This window comes from Python bivittatus, unplaced genomic scaffold (assembly GCF_059951505.1).
Source record: "Python bivittatus isolate LINGU-HERP-01145 unplaced genomic scaffold, Pbiv_v1 ctg000080_np1212, whole genome shotgun sequence".
Lineage (NCBI taxonomy): Eukaryota > Metazoa > Chordata > Lepidosauria > Squamata > Pythonidae > Python > Python bivittatus.
In genome coordinates this window covers 49,753,142-49,753,604 of record NW_028277035.1, presented here as the reverse complement: position 1 = coordinate 49,753,604, position 463 = coordinate 49,753,142, and positions in this window count along the sequence as shown.

The following is a 463-nucleotide window of genomic DNA, read 5'->3' as shown; positions in this document are numbered from 1 at the left end:
GCGCAGGGAAGCAGACCAATCTCCAAGGCGCGCGCCGGCCCGCCCGCTCGCGGCCAATCCGATGAGCGGCGCGGCTTGCAGCCCTGCCCTGGCCCAAGGCGGCGGGGGCAAACCAGAGCCGCGGGATTTCGCTTCGAAAATAAGCAGCGCCCGGGTTCAGGACGGCGTGCTTGGAAGCAGCGTTTTTCTTCTGCAGGCAGGGAAGCAGAACGCGGCGGAAATAACTGGGAAGGGCAGGCAGGGACTGAGTGAAACGCTGTCAGGACTTTGGCAGAGGGAATGTGTGGTTTTGTCCTGCATTTTGTCCTCAAAACAAACTCTGGGTGAGGGTCCCTGAAGAAAGAATGTAGTTTGGCTGCTCTCCACAGTAGGACCAGTCTTGAACTAGCATGTTAGCAAGAATTGGGGTCCTCCAGGGTTATAAACACTTCCACCCCGGCCAGAAGCCACCTGTGTTCTTTTC